This window comes from Tupaia chinensis, unplaced genomic scaffold (genome assembly GCF_000334495.1).
Source record: "Tupaia chinensis unplaced genomic scaffold, TupChi_1.0 Scaffold000044_1, whole genome shotgun sequence".
Taxonomy (NCBI): Eukaryota; Metazoa; Chordata; class Mammalia; order Scandentia; family Tupaiidae; genus Tupaia; species Tupaia belangeri.
This window is the reverse complement of record NW_006159500.1, coordinates 855,640-875,400: the sequence shown is the minus strand read 5'-3', so window position 1 is coordinate 875,400 and position 19,761 is coordinate 855,640. Positions and strand designations below refer to the sequence as shown.

At 40.8% G+C, this 19,761-nt stretch overlaps 1 protein-coding gene and 2 pseudogenes across 1 annotated transcript in view; all 3 read right to left on the bottom strand.

Annotated features, from left to right (window-relative positions):
- The window catches only part of LOC106735269 (40S ribosomal protein S12 pseudogene), a 5,625-nt pseudogene extending 573 nt beyond the window's left edge, over positions 1 to 5,052 (bottom strand).
- MAGI2 (membrane associated guanylate kinase, WW and PDZ domain containing 2) overlaps positions 1 to 19,761 on the bottom strand; it is a 701,446-nt gene that overhangs the window by 230,376 nt on the left and 451,309 nt on the right. The gene's annotated exons all lie outside the window — the stretch shown is intronic.
- On the bottom strand, positions 9,760 to 10,731 carry LOC102502862 (RNA-binding motif protein, X-linked 2 pseudogene; annotated as a pseudogene).

Genomic DNA, 19,761 nt, shown 5'->3' with positions numbered 1-19,761 from the left:
TTTTTTTAAAAGAGGTTTTTGCTATAGGGCGTGTGCACTTGCCAGAAAGACAGAGAGAGAGAGAGAGCGAGAGAGAGCAAGAAATCGCTCCCTGGGGGGATGGCCATGCTGCAATCCCTTCTCCTCCATTCTCCTCTAGGGATTCTGGGCAAGCACATGTGCCCGGTGTGGTTTAAGCCACCAGGTCCAGGACTTGAACTGTGGTCGCCCATATGGAGTCCAGCGACATAACCATTATGCCACATGCTGGCCCCAGAAGTTTTCTATATAAAACCTCTCAAAAAAAAAAAAAAAAAAGAAGTTAAAAACAATGTATTTATTTCTTCCATAAGTGAGCAAGAGAGAGACAGACAGACTGTCCTCCCTAATAGGATGCTAATGCCACGATCCTCTTCCATCTGTAGCCAGGTCCAAATCATGGGGAGGCATGTGTGCAGTGTATGGCTGGAGGTGTTCAGACTTGAACTGAGAAACTTCCCATGTGGCATTGCCTCTCAGAGTGCTGTGTTTTACCACTAAACCACTGTCTGGCCTCTATCTACTGACTTTTATCCTTTGCAACTGTGTGTGTGTGTGTGTGTGTGTGTGTGTACAAATGCAAACATGTTTATTTAACACTGACTCTTAAGGAAAAAAAAAACCCGAAAGTTCAGTTATAAACGAAATGAAACATGGGTAGAGACATAGAAGAAAAAAGATAAGCGAGTAAATGAGAAGATTTAGATGCAGCTAATAAGGAAATTTAAATGCACATTTAAAATTTATTTGTTAAACAGATATACTTTAATACAGAGTACCAAACTATGATGAGGCTTTTCAAATATGTCTTCTTGGAACCAGAAATAAAACGTAAGTGTATTTATAACTCTGCACCTAACAGCATAATGAAATAGGCAGAGAGAAACATAGTGCAAATAGTTAAGACAGGAAATTTTGGTTTTTGATAATGGCTGAGAGGAAAATGCTGACTTCATATTGAAATTTAAATTAAATTCTACACATCAACTAAATACAATTTTTCAAACAATTATTTAATTATTATTATTATTTTAAATTTGTTTTGGATACATGCATTCACCAGAGTGAAAGAGGGAATGAGGGAGGGAGGGAGAGAGAGAGAGAGGAAAATGAGAAAGCAAGCTGCCAGGTCTGTGACTTGAACCATAGTCAGCCATGTGGGAGTCCGGTGCTTTAAACAACACACCACCTGCTGGCCCCTAAATATAATTTTTAATAAACTGTAAGAATACAATTGCCATTAAAACATAATATGCCCAGAATATTAAATTTCACATGAACAATCTTTTTTTAGTATAAGTATGTGCCATGTAGGGAAGAAGACACTGCATGGGACATACTTACACTAAAAATTACTTGTTGTTTATATAAAATTCAGCTTAATTGGAAGTTTTGTATTTTTATTTGGTAAATATGATCTCCGTACATAGAGAACCATTAATTGGGTCATCGGAAAAGTCATGCCATATTTCTGCGTAGGAAAACATAAAAATATACTCATGACTTTTCCAACGACCCAATATATATGTTCTAGGTAACCACTTGGAAATAAAAATTCAATAATAACTTCTGCTGCAGGTAATTACATTCTATTCCCTTAAAGAAAAGAGAATTCAGAAAATATTTACTATTTTCTTTATTGTCAGGAATTTTATTCCAGAGAAACTTTAGAACGCACTGATCATTGGATTGTGTTTACCTTCTGTTTATTAGTATTGTTATTACACTGAGGGGTCACCCTACAAGATGCAGAACGCTGTGGCCAATGTTTGTGCCACAAAGAACCCTTTTCAAATTGCCTAATGACTGGTCAGCTCATTGCCTTTTCCCAAGCAGAAAAGTTCAGAGTGGTTCCAACAAGAGCTTCAGAACTTCTGACACGTGATAACCAAAATAAAAGGGTGTCAGTACATTTATGGTGACTAAAGGGAGAGCATCTTTCTGGTATGCATTTGTGTGGTAAGAGTTTCATTAATTTTAGAGGCCAACAAGATGGCAAACAACCTTAAAATCATCCATTTGAATAAGGGGTCAAAATATAATGAAAGCCAGCTTAAACCAACATAATATCTTCAATTTGGAATAATGCTAAGGCACCTTTTTGAGATGTCTAGGAATTTCCCATACGTCTTTTAACATGCCTCTATGTTTCCGTTGGTATCTCCAACTCCCATTTGCAGAATGTGAAATAGTTTCTCCTTCAGTTGACAAAATGTTGGAATATCTGAGTCTGGTTTTGATGATTACTGTTACAATTTCAATGTATTTTATAGGGGATTCTACAGTAACTAAAAATGATGAAGATGCTGGGGAAATACTTTCTATTTCTTTTTTTCTATGAACAGCAGAAAAGAGTAGAAACCATTTTGCGATAAAGACCTGTTTCACTGCAGATATCTATGCTCTGGGTTATTTAAACTGTATATTCTGTTTTGCTTAAAAAAAAAAAAAGAGACAGGGGGATGAAGGGGTGCAGTGGTGGCCTGACTCACTGGAGATGGTTGCAGATTTGAATCCAGAGAAGTCCCTGAGTCTTGTGGGCATGGGTGTGTCCATAGTCTGGGGCTGGCTGAGGCTGGGAGTTGACTGCTGTGTCAGGGCCCTGTACCCTGTATAGGGAGGTACTCTCTCTATCTGTTTCTGTCTTCTCGCTTATGGAATAAATAAACTTTTTTAAAAAGAAGGACAATGTAAATATAGTGAGTACTACTAAACTGTTTACTGAAATATAGTTAAAGCAGTAAATTTTACATTATGTACATGAAGGTACTTCAAAAGTTTATGAAAAATGCAGTTAAAGTATGAGTTTATTTTGGTGCAAAAATATTGAAATCTACATTTGAGTTTTTCATAATACACATTTTCCATAAAATTTTTGAAGACCTTTTGTATTTCACCTATTTTTTAAAAAAATCGTCTATTTCTTTTTTGGAGAGGTTTTTGCTATAGGGCGCATGCGCTCGCCAGAAAGACAGAGATAGAGAGACAGAAAGTGAGAAATCACCCCCCAGGGGGGATGGCCATTCTGCAATCCCTTCTCCTCCATTCTCTTCTTGGGATCTTGGGCACGCACGTACATATGCCTGGCGTGAGTTTAAGCCACTGGGTCTGGGACTCAAACTGTGGTTGACTACATGGGAGTCCAGCGACATAGCCATTACTCCAACTGCTGGTCCCAAATTGTTTACTTCTTTCATGAGAAAGAGAGACAGAGCAAGTGAGAGAGAGAAAGACAAGGGTTAGGGTTGATCTTCCCAGCATTCTCAGCCAGCCAAGATGATGAGTGTGTGCACTTGGTATGTACAGGTCCTCCAGGGAACTGAACATCAATCTTCCATATGGATTCAGCATCCCTTAAACAGTGTGTTACTGCTGTACCACAGAGCCAGTCCATATTTCACCATAATTAAAAAAATTGTTAAATACAGTTTTCCTTAGTGTGTGTATGCTCAGTAGAGAGAGACAGACGGACTCAGTGAGAGTGAAAGTGAGAAATCACCCTCCATTTGTGAAAGTGAGAAATCACCCTCCATTTTCTCTTCTCCATTTTCCTCCCAAGATCTTGAGCATGCACACACACACACAAACACATGCCCGGCATGATTTTCAAGTCACTGGATCCAGGACTCAGACTGCTGTTGGCTATGTGGGAGTCCAGTGACATAACTGCTATGCCATCTGCTGGTCCCTCCAAAATTTTAAAATAATAAACAAAGAGGGAAATAAATGAAGAGGGAGAACAAAAGTGTGCATGTAACATTTGTGTGTGAGAGAAAAAAAGACAAAGTAAGAAATAGAGTTTTTTTGTTTTCTTTTGTCTTATTTTTGCTATATGGTTTGCAGGCTCACCAGAGAGAGAAGAGAGAGATAGTGAGATGGAAAGTGACAAATCACCCCCCAGGGGGATGGGCATGCTACAATCCTTTCTCCATTTTCCTCCTGGGATTTTGGGAATGCATGCATATGCACCCAGCATGATTATCAAGCCACCAGGTTTGAGACTAGAACAGTGATCAGCCATGTGGAAGTACAACAACTTGCTGGCCACTCGCTGGCCCTGAAAGAATTTTTTAAATAGTCTTTGTGTGATATTTTCCTGGAGGACAGACAACTCACCCGGATACCCCAGACACATAGACCCTACCACCTTTTAAGTTATTGCTTATTTATATGTTTGTTTATTTGTTTATTTTATTCATTTATTTGAGACAGGGTCTTGCTATGTCATTATCCTCTTGCTTTGATCTCCCAGTTGGGACTACAGGTACATGCCATGATGCCTGGGTCTTTTTAAGATAGGGTCTTGCTGTGTTGCCCAAGCTAGCCCTGAGTTTGTAATCCTCCCATCTTAGACTTTAGGTTGGACTAGGAATTGAACCCAGGCCTCCCATGTGGTCCCAGACTGCACAGCACAATTGTCTTAGCAGTGTAAACCACCATGGTGGGCCTCCTCTTGTTATTCTTTGTTACAAAGGATTGTAGGCAATAAATGAAACTTACGTTCCCACTTCATTTTTGAAAATATATCAGGGACTGTGAGAAACTCTTCCAATACAGGAAACTGCTTTTTAAAAGTTTCCCAAAGGGAGAGGGAAAGCCCCAGGGTTTTTAGAATCTCCAGTTAGGGCTAATTTGAGGGAGAAAAATACCACTAATAAAGTTAATCTTTAATTTAAAGATTCTCCCATTTTCCCACAGCCTGGCAAACAGACCTAAGCTTTCCATCAAAAATTCAGCCTTTGGTAAATGTAAGCCAGCAGGGTAATGAGCTAATTTCCATTAAAACTAGTTCAATGTTATTCACTTTTTTTTCTGGTTTTTGACTGATTCATGTATTTCTTATTAAAATTCATTAAATGTGTTAAACCTGTAGTTCCTTCAGATAATTTGTTTGAGGTATTTGAAATAGGTAAAAGGGCAATTTTTCTTAATGAAAGTGACCTAGGCTAAGGAACAACCTTCCCTTAAGTGAGCATGGGTGACACTGCTGGCATACCAAACATCATACCGCCATGTTGTAGCCAAGCAATGCATTCGACTTGCAAAGAAAATTTTATATTGCCTGCCATCTTTCACTCAGAGAACCTGTTTTTGGTTTTGTATTGAATGTGGAGAGCTGAGGCTTTCTTTGCAATAGTTTAAATTTTTTTCTTTCTGCCTCTTTCAAATAAAAGCATTTTTCTTATGAACACTGTAAAATTGTTTTCAAACGGCCAATTCTCCCCTGGCATTGTTCCTTATGGAGAGAGCAATCTGACCATTTCAAGTAATCCCAATGAGTATCTAAAATGGACGAGTCTCCACATGTTGTCTTCTGATAAACTCAGCTATATAAAAGATAGATTCAGAATAAAGCAGGCAAGATGAATAGCCTCCCACAGAAATAAAGGAATGGACTAGAAAAGGAAGAACTGTGTCAGGGAGGCTAAAACTCAGAATGAGGTGAGTCTTGCAGAAAATATTAACAACTACAAAGGGTTTTTATTTATATTTTGAACAAGACCAAAGGCATTAAAGAGGGAAATCTGCTCAGAGTTTATGGCACAGTGTAAACAGTTGGCAAAGAAAAAGTGGAAGGATATCAATAGTTGAAAATAGTAAAATCCAGTTCTTAGGATTTTTGCTTTTTACATCATGAATGCATAGCATTAAATGTTTATTCCCCTTTGGAAAAACCCACTTAGAAACAACTTTAAATAGTTTAAAACAGATTAAATGTCTGGTTGGTGTCTTATATCAACATTAAATAAGTATTTATTGAGTTGTGTGTCTTACAAACATCGCAAATTCAATACAGTAAAAGTAGACCTTCTAGTTTTCTTCCCAAATCTTTCCTTTGGTGTTCTTTGTTTTGGGAATGTTCACCTGCCCCTCTGAGTTTTTAAACCTGGAAACTGAAAGTCATTCTTAATACTTCCGTCTCCCTTACTTCTGTATCACCAATATTTCTGTTCTATTTTCCAAATTTATTGCAAATCCATTTCTCTTCAGCTATAGGGCATGTGAGCTCACCGGAAAGAGAGAGAGACAGAGAGACAGAAGTCAGGAAATCAGAAAGCGGGAAATCATCCCCCAGGGGGATGGCCATGCCACAATCCTTTTTCCTCTATTCTCCTCTCAGGATCTTGGGCAGACATGAACATGCACCTGGCGTGACCACTGGGTACGGGACTCAAACCACAGTCAACTACATGGGAGTCCAGTGATATAGCCATTATGCCAACTGCTGGACCTGAGATCTACACCTTTTTATTACTGGCTCAAACCAAAGCATTTGATGATGTCATTAACTGTGATTATGCTTTAAAATCCTTCAGTGAACTCCCATTATGCTTAGGATAAACAGAAAACCTACAAGGTCTTGAATTAATTTGCCCCTATCTACTCTCTGATCACTTCATGACTTATCCACTCCACTTACTGCAGTACCTTGGGTAAGCTAGGATTTTCTAACCACAGGGCCTCTGCACAAGCTCCTTCATATGCCCACCCTTTTTTATTCTTCATACAGCTGTCTTTGGCTTGTTTTTTAGATGTCAGCCTAAACATTACTTTCTCAGGGAAGATGCCCCTGACTTATCTTTTTTTTTAAAAAAAATTATTTAATTCCATTTGTCATTATGATTATTATTTTTTAATTTGACCAGACAGAGAGAGAGAGAAAGGGAAAGTGAGAGAGCAAGCCACCAGGTCCGGGATTCGAACTGTAGTCAGCCATGTGGGAGTCCAGCACCCCTAACCACCATGCCACCTGCCGGCCCCTCTGACTTACCTTTTAAACCAAGGTTCCTTATTACATTTTTTAAAATTGTATCCCGCAGTTTTCCTTTATAAGGTACTAATCACCATTAGTAATTCTACTTAAATAACTACATTTGTGAAAGTATTAGTTTAAAATTAATCTTCATTAGGGTATTAAATCTATTAGGGACGGGATTACATCTATTTCTTCACAATGCATTCCCAGTACTGAAAAAAATACCTGACACATAGTAGATTCTTCAGTAGACATTTTTGGATGAATTAGTAATGGTAGTGAAGGGTGAGGAGAATGGAAGAGAGACAGACTCACAATATACTTAGGAAAACTGATGAGCATGGTGATCTGCTGAGGGTAGAGGAGTGTTATAAAGGAGAAAATGAAATCTATGATGACTTCTAGGGAATTTAGAAGGTCAATGGTGTTATTAGCTGAGGTAAAGAATGCAGGGAAGAGGCTCGTTTGGGTGGAGTCCATCTAGCTAAGTTATGGGCCAAATGAGTTACCTTTGGGAATTTGAATTCAAATGACAACATGAGTTTGAGATGCCTTTGGGAGTCTGGATTCAACTGTAGCTTGAACTACACATTGAAGTTTGAACCAAAGTGAATTTGGGTTTAGGCATAAAGCCCTGTAGCAGTTGGCTCTATCACCTGTGCTCAATAGATGCATCAGGATTAGAGATGTCGTGTATCAGGTTAAACTTAAAATGATGCAACAAAATTGTATAGCATGAAAAGTCAAATCCTCAGGGTTTGTTGAAGAATGAGTGAGGTATTTGAAAAGTAACAGAGCCAAGTAAAGAGAAAGTTTTAAGAAGTAGTAAATGGAAAAAAATTCATAAAACAAGGATTTATGTGGTTTGTCAAACAAGAGGGTCACAGATGGCCTTAGCGAAAGCAGTTTAATTGCTAAGACAGAATCAGATTTCAGTGGGTCTGAATGAATCGAAGGTGAGGAAGTGGAACTGAGACTATGGGGCTGAATGAACAGTGTCCTAGTGGCTATGGGGGATGTAGCCCCACGGAGGGCAGATTTATTTCCATGGGATAAGCATGCTCACATGCAGATGAGAAAGGAACTGAGTAGAGATAGTCTGAAGATTCAGGCAGAAATAGGACAAGTGGAATCATTTCACGCGCAGGCAAGAAAGAATGGGATTTGGTGCTTGAGGGGAGAAATAACCTCAATCGAGACATGAGGTATTCAAATCCTTATCAAGAGACAAGAACAGATCTTCCAGGGGTTCATCCCAAGAACCTACCCTATGGGATAGAGATGGGGCTAAATAGAGTTTATTCGCAATGGCTGAAAGTGGTAAAATCAATGGGAGTTTGTAGGAGTTTCAGTTATGAGGCAAAGATGTAAACAGGAGAACGCACACTACCTGGGGCAGTGTTGTGAAGAGGTTATGACAGAATAAGAAGTAAGGCAGACCGGGTTCCATTCCCAGCTCTAGTTCTCAAAAATGCATCACGACTTTCCTGACTACCCGGTATTAGTAGGATTAACTCTTGGGCTCTGAGTGAAACCCTGAGTTTGCTTTGTGGCTCACATCTGGGGGACTGAGCAAGTCTCTTAAATTTTCCAAGGGTCAGATTTAATTTCTGTTTTAATTGCCCGAGGACTGTGCACTTGCCAGAGAGAGATTGGGAGATGGAGAAAGCACCACCTGATGGGTTATGGCCACACCACAGTCCCTTCTCCATCCTATCAACTTTTGGAGTATACACATGCCTGGTGTGTTTTTGAAGCTGTCAGGATAGGATTCCAACTATGATCAACCATGTGGGATCTGACTCCTTCAACCACTAGGTTACAGGGCTGGCCTGCAAGGCTCTTTACCTGTAATAAAGTAAGGATACTTTCTAAAAAATAAATAAAAGTTAGGATAATAATAGGAATTATTTTATTGAGAACCAAATAATAATGTACTTTATATTTTATCAATACAGATTAGCACATTTTCCATGTACTGTTTTTGTTGCATGCTGAATTCTTTTCCTACAAAACGGAAGTCTGCTTTTCAGTGAGGTGTTCACTAATTTATTGCCAAGACAGATGCATATTTTTTATTCTCTTAGTTGATTGAGGCCTTTTGTTCTTTAAAGCTTCATTTTCAGCTCTTTTAGGCTGCGTTTTTCTAAATTAAACAGTGGCTTGTTTTGATTTTCTCTGTGGATGAGAGGGGCTTCAGAAAGTTCAGGAAACATTGAAGTATGAGTTGCCTTTGGTTAATAAGATCTATTCATAACTTTTTAAAATAATGCATATTTTCCATGAGGTTTTTGAAGAAACCTTGCACATCCTCAAATAATTTTCTTTTTACGAGAAATTTTTGCCATAGTGTGCATGCGCTTACCAGAGAGACAGAGAAACAGAAAATGAGAAATCACCCCTGAGGGGATGGCCATGCTGCAATTCCTTCTCCACCATTCTCCTCCATTTTCTTCTTGTGAGCTCAGGCATGCACACACACATGCCCAGCATGAGTTTAAAGTCTAGGAATTGAACTGCAGTCGATTACATGGGAGTCCAGCGACGTAAGCATTATGCCATCTGCTGGTCCCAACTCATTTTTTAAAGAGATTTTTGCTATAGGGCATGTGTGCTTGCCAGAGAGACAGAAAATGAGAAGTTAATCCATTCTCTTCCATTCTTTTCTTGGGATCTTGGATACATGTGCATATGCACCTGGCGTGAGTTTTAAGTCACCGGGTCTGGGACCGAACTGTGGTCAACTACATGGAAGTTCAATGACATAACCATTATGCCATCTGCTGGCTCCTTCAAATAATTTTCTGTGGAACAAAACGTTTGGTGGGGTAGGCAGAAGAGTGGCCTCCCAAAGATGGTCACACTCTAATGCTCAAAACTGTGCACATGCCATTTTATAAGGCAAAAGAGAATGTGCAGATGCAGTTAAGGATAAGGACCTGGAGGGAAGAGTAGCTTGAGTTATCCAGGTGGGCCCAATCTAATCATACAAGTCCTTGAAAAGAGAAGAACATTCCCGGGTCTGAGGACTCTTGCTCCCTGGGTTGCCCGACCCTTTATGCCTATGGGATTTATCTTGGCTCCTACCTCTACTTCTTTGACTGTGCTCTTCAAATCACCCACTGTGCCAGCTAGAATGTGTGCCTGAGCCACTTCCTCTGTCCCTTTTCCTGCTCTTTTCCTCTCTCGCCTCCCTCCTGCTTGAGGACTTGTGCTCATGCTTGGGGTTCTCCTTCAACTCCCTGTCTAGGTCCTCGGCTCTACTATGCTGGCAGCCCTGACCTCAGAGGAGCTGGGACAGTACCTCCGCCCCTGCCTGGCCTCTGACTTCAGAGCCCATTCTGAGTTCTTGCTGCTTAGAACCAGGTTCATCCTTTTTCGTTGTTATCCTGCTCATGGGCAATGGGAAGACAGTTGCTCTGCTTATGCCTACCGGTCTGCATTCTCTTTGTCTTGTCTTTTTTTCTTTTTACTTTCCCTTTTTGTGCTTTATTGTGGGTTTGTCATCTTCAGAGCTCTCAGATGAACTCTGTAAGGGGGTGTGAGCCCCACAGCCTGTCTCCTGGGGCTCTTTGGTCACATCATCCATTTCTTTTGAGTCTTTAAGAGCCCGATAGTTAGGTACCTGATCCCCTGGAATAGTTCTTCCTTGATCTTTATCTGGTTAAAATGGCCAATGGGCAGAATAGTGCTCCTCTGGTCCTCACAGCAGAGGACACAGAATCCTTTGGATTGTCCAGTCTTCTTGTTCTGCAGGAGGTTAATGCTAACAACCTCCTTATATAGTGAGAACACACAGATGGTGTCTCCTTCAGTCGGTTCATAAGGAAGCCCTCCCAGGAGCCTCCAGGTGCTCTCCTTGTACTTGGAGTGCCAGGACACTTATCCACCACCCCAAGGTGGACTTCACACTCATTCAGTTCATTTATCAGCTTCGCCTTAGATCTAGGGTTCATCTTTGCAGGTTTGTGCTCACTGGACACCAAGGCGTCAGCTTCCCGGTGAGCAAGTTTGTAGGAATCTTGTATGGCAACAATAGAAAAGCTAAAGAGCTTTCATTTTGGGGTCAGCAGATGGCATAGTGGTTATGTCACTGGACTCCCACATGGCCAACAGCAGTTCGAGTCCCAGACCCAGTTGCTTGAAAATCATGCTGGGCATGTGTGCCCAAGATCCTGGGAGGAGAATAGAGGAGAAAGGATTGTGGTGTGGCCCTCCCCCCTGAGGGGTGATTTTTCACTTTCCCTCTCACTGTCTCTCTCTCCTCTCTGTGAGCTCCCATGCCCTAAGACAAAAACCTCTTAAAAGATAGCTTTCATCTTTTCTAAGAACTTGCAAATTAATTCTAGTTTGATTCACAAACAGATCATAACTGATTTTCGAACTACGTGGCATTTTTCTATTGTCTGTCCACTGACATGTAGTGATGCAAAGGATAAGACTGGATCCACTTGGTTTTGGTTTGCAATTAATGCTTTTTTCCTTGAACAACTGCACAATTTTTATCCTTTAAAATGCTTTGTAAATTGCTAGAATATGCCTAAGGGTGAATTTGTCTTCATTAATTCTTCCTGGAATATAGAGAGTACATTTGATTCTGGTTTTCTCTAACAAATTTCTACTTAAGTTGTGGTTCAAAGATCTACATCAGCTCTACCTGGTAGCTTGTTAGCAATCTATTATCTCAGATTAAGATTTACTGAATTAGATCTGTCTCAGTGGTGGCTCATATGCACATTTGAGAAGTGCCCATCAAAGAATAGTCTACTTGTAGATTAGATCCTCCTTTAGTTGTTTCTTATTTTTTTGTCTTATTACTCTCTACAACCTAGTACTTCTTTGCCTCCCTATCCTTCAAGGGGTCGTGTGAAAAGCTCCTGATTCACAATTTACTTCTATTCCCCTCCAGTAGCTGTAATGTGCCAGTCTCCCATTGCCCCTTAAGACCAGGTTGGGCCTCCTACATCAGGTTAGGCCAGGTCAGGCCTCCTAATTGAAACACCCTAAGACCAGAATAGGCCCTGTAGTTGAAACAGCCTATCAACAGCGAGGTTACTGGTAGAAGAGTGATACGCATATGATTGTGGCTGAGATGGAATAAAACATGAGACATGCTGCTCTATAACCAGAGAATTTCTCATGAGGACCTTTACACCATTAACTACTTGCAGTATCAGTACTTCTTACAGATGCTTTTGTTTTGATTTTTTAGGTAATGTCAAGTCCACAGATTTATTCCGGCCTTTCTACTTCATCAAACATCACTTGATAGTCTTTGCCTTTCACGTCTACTCTGCCCACTTATTTTAGAATGCTACATCCTTTAGCACTGAGGATTCAAGAGTGCTTTCTCAATCTCTTGTTTTCTATGGCAAGTCTTTTTCTTATTCTTCCAGACTGACTGTCCTTTTCTTACATGCTTCATTACTTAATTTATCATAGGAGCCAGATGATGGTGCAGTGGCAACATGACTGAACCCACGTGGGTTCATGTCTTAAGCCCTCCCTGATTATGCCACTATAGTTGCAAGGACCCATGAGTCAGGCCCACTGAGACTGTAGGCGGACTGAGGCATTAAGACCCATTTGTGAGTGACTTGTAGCCTTTTGCTCTTTGCCAAAGAAGATGTAAAAACAAAACAAAACAAAAAACCTTTTAAAAGCCTATCATTGCGGGAACCAGCAGTTAGCGTAATGGCTATGTCGCTGGACTCCCACGTAGTCCACTGCGGTTCGCGTCCCGGACCCGGTGGCTTAAAACTCATGCCGGGCGCGTGTGCATGCGTGCCCAAGATCCCGAGAGGAGAATAGAGGAGAAGGGATTGCGGCGTGACCATCCCCCCTGGGGGGTGATTTCTCGCTTTCTGTCTCTATGTCTCTCTCTGTCTGTCTGACGAGTGCACGCGCCCTACAGTGAAAATCTCTCCCAAAAAAAAAAAAAAAAGCCTATCATTGCTAGAATGTGTGGATCTCTGATGTCTTTTCTGTTGGGAGAAGGCTTATGAGACTCTTTGACCTGATATCATTTTAAGTGGGACTTGGTAGTAGTGTAATCTATTAATGTAAAGAACAATGTTATGTCTACTCCTTTACATTTACATATTTATATATTTTATTTTCTAAAATTCAGGTCTGGAATAAAGACAGAATTGACATTTGTTTCATGTTTTGACTAACTCAACCAGCTAAGGCTTGAAATCAATCTTCCTTTAAGGCTTTGGCTTCCCTAATTAGCATCACTCAGGCATTGCTGTTGGACATAAAGGCAGGATTCTGTGGGCTTGCTGGAAATGTCCACAGCTGTCTGAATTTGGGTGAGTGGAGTGGATACAAGTAGAATATCAACATCTGTTGGAGATGTTGCTGATAGAAATAGACAAATCCTACCTATGTGGGAGAGAAAACCTAAATAAATACTTACAGTGATTAATTTTGGGGGGGGAACAAGAGATTTAAGAACTGTTAAATGGGGATGGAAAATGTATTTCAACTCTCATGCCAGCTCTGATCAACTAGCTGCCTGGTGTGCTGTGTTAAGGGTTTTCAACAAGCTCAGAAATCATGTCTTTATCAATTAGCAATCTGTCATAGAATTGGGAGGAAAGAGGGTGACCTATGGGTCTTATATTTGCCATCCTGCTTTAAAATGGGGGCTATCTTATTGCTATAAGAGCAGACTGGAGCTAGAGGTGGTGTGGTGGTTAAGGTGCTGGTCTCCCACATGGTTGACCTCAGTTTGAGTCTTAGAGGTGGTGGCTTCCTTTCTCATTTTCCTCTCTCTTTCTCTCTGTTGAGTTCTGTGCCCTTTATCAAATTAGAAAATAATAATAAATAAAATTAAATCAATCTTTAATGAAAGAGCTGACTGAACATTAACAAAATATTACAAATTATTCCACAGATTTGGCCTTCAAAAATGCACAACATGTTCTTTCGTTAATGGGAGACTTCTCCAATTAATAATGAGTAAGACTGGATAGACTTTAAAGGCACAATGATTACAATAGGTATTAGCTTTGACATCCTGGTACTTTTCCTGGTAAATAATCTTTTTTTCCTACACATGTATAAAAAGTGAAATGATCTAGTCACCATATGAATTGAAAGCATAAAGATATCAAAGGCAGACAAGAACTAAGGGTCGATACCTGGTCCTGGAATCAATGTTAATGCCAATGTCTGTTTCCAGCAACTAAGCTGAAGAAAGTGTAATTCATCAAAGTGTAATTCATCTATCATAATGGTTTAATGAGGAAAATCTCACCACTTACCCTAGGACACCACTTAAACTGTTATGAGTTCAGGAATAAGTACAATATAAAATATATTTCAATAATAACTTGTACCATTGCAACTCAAAATGATTTTAAATCCTGTGGTTATTACTTGTTAAATATTCCTCTGTTCTCATGTCCAATGCTGCATCTGAGCAATCTATGATGAGGTCCTGCCTGGCCCGCTGCAGCCAGTCTACTTGCCACCTGCTTGTACCCTCTTCCATCTGTTCTTGACACTGTAGTCACAGTAATCTTTTCAAAGCATACATCTAATCATGTTGCTCCTCTACTTAAAACCTTGTAATCGGCTTCCTCATGCTTGTAAGAACAAAGTGATAATCCTTTATAGAGCTGTAATCTGTTTCCCATCCGTCTTTCTAGCCTCACCTTGCTCTGGTGCTTCCTTTCCATCTGTCTTGCTTTCTCTCCCCCAAAGTCAGGGACCTGATTTCAGTCCCTCAGACCCTCCAGTCTCCCTCTTATCACACACAAGTTCTTTGAGCCTGGTTCCTGACCCTGGCCACTCAGCTAACAACTCCTGTTTGTGGTTCAGAGTTTGGTTTCAGGGTTGACATTAGGGAGAGGACATTCCAGACTTCTCTTAGCCAGATTCCAGGAGGACAAGCTCTCTCAGCTCCATAAACTTAAGCACTGCTCTTCCCCATTCCATGGCTGAGATCACAAACTGGTGAAGGTACATCCAAGGCTTAAACAATAGAAATGTACTATATTAGGCCAGAAGTCTGAGATGATGGTGTTAAAAGTCTGAGATGAAGGGGACGAGCAGTGTCATGGCTATGTTGCTGAACTCCCATGTAGTCGATGTGCTTTGAGTTCTGGACCCGGTGGCTTAAACTCATGCCAGGTGCATGTGTGTGCATGCCCAAGATCCCGAGAGGAGAATGGAGGAGAAGGGATTGTGGCGTGGCCATCCCCCCCTGGGGGGTAATTTCTCGCTTTCTGTCTCTCCGTTTCTCTGTGTCTTTCTGGCAAGCACATGCGCCCTATAGCAAAAACCTCTCCAAAAAAGAAAAAAAAAGTCTGAGATGAAGGCATTAATAGGGTTAGTTCCTTCTTCCCCCCCCCCCCATTTATTTATTTATTATCATAATCTTGTTCATGTTACATTGGGGTTAGTTCCTTCTTAGGGATAAGAAAGAGAATCTGTTCCAGGCCTGGCCCCTGGCAGGTTGCTGGCAGACTTTGGCGTTTTGTGACTTCAGCATCACCCAGATCCTTGCCTCATCGTCACATGGCATTCTTCCAGTGTGCTTGTCTGTCTCCAAATGTCCCCCTTCTTACAAGGCACCAGTTCTATTGACTTATGGGCCCATCCTATTCCAGTATGAACTTAACAAACTACCTCTGTAATGACCCTGTTTTCCAAGTAAAGTCACATGCTCAGGTATTGGGGGTTTGTTTCAATATAATGAATTTGGCAGAGATTGGGGACACAGTTCAACCCATAACAAAAATAGTCCCTTACATTAACTTCCCTAGGCCAAGACTGTTTGTTCCTGTTAAGATCGGAATAAATATAAAACTTCTTACAACTTTTTTTCTCCCCCATGAGTCTAATAGTTCCCTGATGTCAGGGATCTTGTGTGTATTCCTGTACATTATTGGTTATTTATCTCCTATCACAGCATAAAGTACTCAAGAAATATTTGTTGAATGAATAAAACTGCCAAAATGAGTTTTTATCAATACTCATTGCTGTCTGAGAAAAATATGATGTTTATTTAGCAGTTGATAATTTAATGGTAGTTTTGAATATACTGCCATATATTCAGTGTGAAGAAACCAGGGAATGTATGTCTGACAGAAGAAACTGAGATTCTGATGGTGTCCTGCCCATGGGCATGCAAGAGGGAGGTGGCAGGTCTAGGACTTGGTCCAAATCCTCTGTGACTCCAAGTCTAGAGATCTTGTCTTGCACTAGTCTGCCATAGCAGGACGACAGGTTAGGATGCAATTAGCAGGCTGCCTAATTGCTAAGATCTTTTCCTAAAAATCTTCCAGGTCAACACACAGAACTGTAATGTCTATTTGGGTGTTGCCTGATTGCCTTCAATGGAACAGAAAGGTCCAGTAGCAGAGACAGCTGGGTAGCCCGAGGCTGTAGCGGAAGATGAGTTAGCAGGCACAGCATGACCTGCTATGCATTTGCTTCCGAGAGACATTATTAGGAACATCATTCCAAGGTGGTGTTCTATCAAGGAAAGAAAATTAACACTGAGATTTTTGAGTCTCATATGGTTAGAACTGGACTGCAAAACAGGATAGACATAGATGCGTGGGACTGGAGGAGCCAGATGTGCTTGGACAGAGAACAAAGTCCCTCTACAACGGGTTTTTCCAGAATGTCATCTTACTACATTTCATAAATGACAGAATGAAAGAATGTCTCCTGGGCTGTCAGCAATATGCTGCAGTTGGGTCCTGATACGTGTATTATAAGTTCATAGCGTGTTGGAGTCTTTAGGGACCTTCCAGCCCCCTAATTCTCCATTTATAGACATAGAGGAGTGTCCCAGTGAGCCATCATGGAGCTCATAACTCAACCACTAGATGTGTTCACCTATCAGAAGTGATGAACGTCTTTCAGAGAAGGGGATAAACTACTTAAACTCACTTGTTGACCTCTAAGCTAAATACCATGTTTTGTTCTTCCTTTTATCTTGAGAAAAACAGTAAAACAGAGGCCATTTTTGCAGTGGCATAGCTACCTTTATTGGTAACAACTAACTTTTAGTGAACCCACAATATATACTTTTCAGCCGAACTGAATTAAGTTGTCAGTTTATTTTTAAATTGTTTCCCATCATCTTCAAGTCAGTTATAAAAGAAACCAACACAGAATAAAGGCTTTCAGGTTTGCAAAGCCCTCATGGTCTAGAAATAGAGTTTACAAAATCATTGGCTACCTTCTGCTACCTGCACGTGACAAAGTGTTTGTGTCACTTGGACTCACTTGGGAACACTGTGGATCTGTTTATGAAACAGCATTTGTAGGCTTGTTCTCCCCTCAAATCCTACACAGACCTTCAGAGTGAACTGGGTCTAGACTTTTTCTTTCTTTCTTTTTTTTTTTTTTTAATTGAAATTAAGTCAAGAACCATGCTTTATGGTTGGAGACAGTGGATTGCAACACAATAGGCGCCAGTACACCCCACCAACCTCTCCTCTGTGGGTGGCACCCTGCTCATCCTAGACCTGGTGCTTCATCACAGCCGGCATTTCATACATTCTCTGTCCTCATCTACCTCCTACGTGAAGGGGAACTGGAACATTAGCTTCCTTCTGTTACGGATGAAGGTCAAACTGTGTCTCTAACGGCTGCTCCTGCTGACTGGGCTGCCCTGACTAATGATGACTAATGTTTTACAGAGGAGCATGGAGAACGTGCCTGTCTACGTTTTTAATGAGATCAGGGTTCACACTGATGACTCTATTTTCTCACTTTACACTTGTTCTCTTGGGGTCTCCTTCACCTCATGGTTTTAGTATGTCTGCCTGGGGCTAATTTGTAGCATTGTCTTTCTAATCCTGATCTCATCTCCATACATTCCTCAGTCCTGCTTCAGCTCTGCTTATCCCTCACCTCTCATTTAATGAGTCCCTCATTCATTTCCTTGTTCATTATTAAGTGAATATTTATTAAAAGGCTCCTGTAGGCCCAGCATTATCTATCTGGACTGCTTACTGAAAGAGACCAAAGTGATTCTTTATTCTGCTGAATCTGCTACGCCCTACACCAGCTTCCTCTGGCGACCTCCCCTTTTCTCTCACTCATATGCTTTCCCGGGGTGAACTTATTTTATCCCCAGGGTGTCTCCTGCTACTGAAGATTTCTAATCACCTTTTAAATTAGCCTTACCTTTCCCCAGAGGTCAAGCCCAAATGTCCAGCTGTTCATTCCCTAAAATTTGCTCCACCTTCAGAAGTCCATAAGTATGTAACTTGGTACTAGCAACCACACATCTTCCAATCTGGAAACCCGGGACTCATCCCCAATTTTTCCTCTCTCTGTCCTCTTTCCATTCTGTTAGTCTTGCAGGTTTGCCCTTAGCTTTTCTTAAGGATTTTTGTTTTCCTTTCTAGTGAGAGAGAGACAGACAGACACATGTCTTTAATAGGGTCTCACCATGCTGTGATACATCCCCTAATCTCCCAGTCTGCAGGGATCACTGGCACGTATAGTAGGCATCGTGTGCACAGGTGCTTGTAAGATCTGAACCCAGGTCTCCCATACGGCTCCAGTATCAGGTACCATGTGCCCCCTTCTCTGCGACCAGGGTATTTTGTCTCCTTGACATCTCCTGAGCTGATCTCTCCTCTCCATCCTTGATCCTATAACTTAATTCAGAAACTTCTTTCCTAGACTTTTGTAAGTGATGTGACTATTCCTTCCTGTCCTCCTCTCCAATCCATTCTTTTTATTGAGGATAGAGAAATCATTTAAGAAATAAATTTGAACACATCACTTGTCTTTCACTTGCACTAATGTCTTTGCTGCAGAATGAAGTCTGGACTCATCACATAAGTTGCTCCATGAGCTGGCCCTGTCTGCAGTACCGGCCTCATTGCTTACAAAGTCCCACCTACAGCCTCTCTCCACATGTCCCACTCCACTTGGAGTTTTTAGAATACCTGACAACACTATGTCAGCCCTGCCATGCTCATTTCTACCTGGAATTCTCTCCCACTCCCGTCTACCTCACAATTACTTCTTTAGTTCCTAAGTCCTAACTCAAGCACAATCTCCTCCATGAAATGGTTTTGTCACTCTCTCTTCTAGATAAGATTGACAGATTTCACCAGTATCTCCCATGATACTCTGGATGTACCCTTGTCACAGAACCTGGAATACACTGGGGCACTTGGTGGTTACATGTTCTGAGCTTACTAGTTCCTAAGTCTCTTATTGTCTTTGCATTCCCAGTGACCACCAGAGTGACAGGTACTTAACTGATGCTTTTAAGTATTTAAAAAAGGCTTGTTGAATAAGTAAATAACCAGTATATTTATCCTGGAAAAGGATTTGATAATTTGATATTTTGCCTGGTTTTTAAGTATTATTTTTTGTTAATTTGGCCAGTGTACTCTCTTTCTTTGAAATGGAAAGAGATAGGGAAAAGTTGCTTATATTTTAGCATAAGACATACATTAAATTTAAGCAAGTAGGCTATTAGACTAGAAGGATAGAATTAGAGTAAACCAAAGAAAACATTTGTGCCAGATCTTTCATTTCAGAGGTAAAAGCTGAGCAATTTAATCATGTACCATAAGGGCCCATAGCTAATTAGTGGCAGAATTGGATCAATATCCCCATTCAGTGTCCTTATTGTCTCATGCCTTGCAATGTGAGGAAAGCCACTCTTTACTGAGTTTCGTTGCTGTGCCAAGCACTGCTTTGGGTCACTGGTAGAGGTTTTACTCTGTAATCTCTGCAGATAGGTGCAGCTTTCAGTTTTATAATCTTGTATTATTTTTGTCCCTCCTGCCTGGCATGGTCTACCACAGCTGTGCTGAACACAAACATTTCTTTTTGGGATCACTGTAACATGTTGCTAGGTCACTTCTCTGATCTTCAGTGTTTCATGAGTTGTATCACAAGCCTTCCTTGACTACATTAATTCTTCTCAAAAGAATTCTCATTGGCACCAGGGGATCCATTGGATATAAATTCCCAAGTCAGGTTCAGCA